At 34.3% G+C, this 3,444-nt stretch overlaps 1 non-coding gene across 1 annotated transcript; it reads left to right on the forward strand.

Moving 5' to 3' along the window:
- The first annotated feature begins 256 nt into the window (after nt 1-256).
- On the forward strand, nt 257-338 carry TRNAS-GCU (transfer RNA serine (anticodon GCU)). Its single transcript has one exon. It is a non-coding gene; the product is annotated as a tRNA-Ser (tRNA).
- The last annotated feature ends 3,106 nt before the right edge of the window (nt 339-3,444 follow it).

A 3,444-nucleotide genomic window follows, 5' to 3' on the forward strand; every position in this document is an offset into this window, starting at 1 on the left:
AACTTTAGAAATAGAGTAATTTTGGTGATAAAAATTAATTGAAAGAGAGCCACTAAGAATATAAGTTCCCTATAATGACATGAATGATATGCACATAGCAACACCAAAAAGAGAAATGTTGTCACTATAGGAATCATATGTAGAACTCTGTATTATTATCAAATTTTAACAAATTGTATATATTGCTCGGCTGACAAATTCGGAGAAATGAGCTTTATCTATGTTAACGAGTAAGGTTTATAAGGATAAAAAGTATGTCGCTTTGGCCGAGTGGTTAAGGCGTGTGCCTGCTAAGTACATGGGGTTTCCCCGCGAGAGTCCGAATCTCTCAGGCGACGAATATGATCTATTTTTTCCTTCTCTGCCAGTTTGGCAATGGTATTTTACTCTGCCTAATCATTTTATAATCCCCTTCTTCGTTTTTCTGTTTTGTTCTTCCGAATTTAATTCTTATAGCGGTGAACAGAAAAGTTTCTATAATTATATGAAAGGTGATTTAACATTATTAAGGCAAATCATTAGCACGAGTTTTGCTAACTTAAAAATTAGTATATATTGATTCAGATTTGGAAGCTTATGGACTCATTTAATGTTATCCCAAGTTAGCACCCAGTTTTATAAGGGCTCGTGAATAGTTTGGTTGGCAGAATTGGAATGGAGAATAGGATTACGTATTTCCATTATAGCCTAAAATGAGCTTTTATCAAATCTCAAAAATACTTTAATTGGAACGCCCCTTCCTATTCTCATCTCACTTAATCAAATTTTATGATTCCGTCGGGTCCAGGGTCTGTGTTCGCCATTTCTCTACTACTCAGTAATGATTTCTTGGTGGCACTGGTCAGTAGTTTTTGTTTTTTGGTTAATGATTTCCAATGTAAGATTATTTGCATAGATCAAAGACAATGCTGAGTTCGGCTACGACAACTTCAATGAAATCGATGCAGAGAGGATTTAAATCCCTTGCAGCGGAGAAAGCATTTCAGCGAGACACTTTGAAAAAGTAAAGCACTGCCACTGGATCTCTCAGATGATGTGGACAAAACGGAATTAGTGCTGAAATTGGGTTCAGATGGACTTGCTGAATCTTTTCCAAACAAGAATGGGATTGGTCTTTTAATAGCGGCACCAAAGAAGAATGAGATTGGTCTTTTCCATTGTCATTCTTCATTTCTATTCCTATTCAAAATTTCCATTCTAATTCTCTATTCCTACACCTGCAACCAAACGGGCCCTAAAAGTAATATGGTTGTTTTTAGCCGATAGACTATTATAAGTGGACATTTCATTCAAATCTGTGCGACGGTGATAGTACAAGTGGTAAGTTTGTTAATGGTTTTCAGTTGCTTGGCAAATGCTTTCAGCCATCAGAAAAATCAATCAAATCAAATCTGTCAGTGATACGAACAGGGCGAAATATCAGATATATGCAATCAAATAAAATCTTTCATAGATTTGAATAGGACCGGAACACACCATTGCATCTCAAATTGTAAGAAATTTTGCAAATCAATTTGTATCATGCTTCATTTTATCCCCAAGGGCAGGCTCATTGTATTCCAAGCCTGCTGAATTCCCTCGTTGTTCGAATTTTTCCAAATTGATGTCAGTCTGTCGTTTATGACTATTGGCCTGTTGGTGGTTTGCATATTCTTTTGGTTTCTGATCACTCTGACTCTTAGCCCCCTACAAGAATTCTGTTAAAAAATTAAGGTTTTAGCTTTTCTCTTTCCATAACCCAAGTCGACGCTCTGTGAAATTGCCTGAATCAATATGTAGGTTGAGTTTGATGTGAGCTTTCACAGTTGCCATGGCAGTCGACTTAGCATTCCCTAATTTGGGGTTTGCAGAGTTTTTGTTTTTTAATATGGAAAGTATACTTGCTTTCTCTTATTAGCATTGGGGTTAAATTAAAGTGATAGCGGCACAAGGGATGTTTGGATCAAGCGTTGTAGCTCTTTCATAAAATGGCAGAACAAAATAGGAATGCAGTTCATCGTAAATTTATACTGGCTTATGTACAATTTCTTTTGAATTTTTCGAGATAAATTCAGCTGCGAAGTCTATTTTGATCAACATAAATTTATTTAGAAAATATGAGTACTTGAATTCTGCATCAAATTTTGGGTGAACCAAACAAGAATAAGAATACGTAATCCCATTTTCTATTTGAGAATAAGTATTCTTATTCCCATTTTTATATTCCCACAGCCAAATAGACCCCCCAAGTTTTCTTGTAACATATACATATAATTAGAATTGTCATTTTGACTACATTTGGAACAATTTGATAGCCAATATATCCAACGAACAAGTTCCAGCTCCTTAAATTTGTCTAGAATGTAATGCAGGGGGCTGGATTGAAGCCCACAGCCGGCTCCCATTGGCATTAGAGTCTAGATGGCCTTTTCCTGATGAAAGAACTTGTAATGTACATATTGGAAGGTTATGTGAGGTAGACATGCCCTCGGAAACTCTTCGTAGCATGGACCATATGATTGGTGTATGTTCCATCTGTTGTGAATTATAATAAAATTGTTCATTTTTTATGTACCCAAGGGAAAATTCATTGATGTTGAGATGGTTATTTTGACAATGAGGGACATAGGATGTATTCTGAATCCAGTTACATATACCACACTAACCAATAGAAAGCCTCCAACAATTACAATAGAAAGATCATAAATCAATAGTCCTTTTTAAGAATATTGCACCATTGATGTCTAATTTATAGCGTAGACACTTTCATATGGAAAACAAATGTGGAGCACAAGAATGTACTTGTATGGGCTATCTTTGTAATTGGATTTTTTGTGTGTGTATTGTCAAATGATTGGCAAACAAAGCACCTATGTGTGTCAATTATTTAGATGTTAATCCATTAGAAGGGCCAAAATATATGAACCAATCATAGCAAAAATTGTTTAATTGTTATTAAAAGAGATAATAACATACAAAAAAAAAAAAAAATACAACAACAAACTCAAAGAAGGCAAACACAACCCAATACAACATAGACCAAAATAAACAAAGTAATTTGGATTAAAAAGTTAAGGTAGTAATTAGATATAAACATAAATAGGATTTTCTTTAACCAACTTTGTCAATGACTTGTAGACTTCCAATTTATAGACAAATGTAGTAATGAATTGTTGAAGTTTTACGTCAAATTTAATTATTACATTCTAGATCCACTTTTGAGTCTTAATGTAGTGCCTGCCCCTAGTTCGCATTTTGTTGTCGTTGTTGAACTCTTTTAGAGCTGGTTTTATGTTGATAGTTAGCAACATTGTTTTGAGATTATCAGATATTCTACTATGGATTCAGCTTATCATGTGATGAGATTACTTAGACTCTACATTTCATGTATGTATGATGATTATTTCTAGTGTTCGCAATTATTGATGATGATTATTACATTGCTTTTAGTTATTAATGATGATT

The sequence above is a fragment of the Cupressus sempervirens genome, chromosome 8 (genome assembly GCF_028749045.1).
Source record: "Cupressus sempervirens isolate cs-2001-9-10 chromosome 8, ASM2874904v1, whole genome shotgun sequence".
NCBI lineage: Eukaryota > Viridiplantae > Streptophyta > Pinopsida > Cupressales > Cupressaceae > Cupressus > Cupressus sempervirens.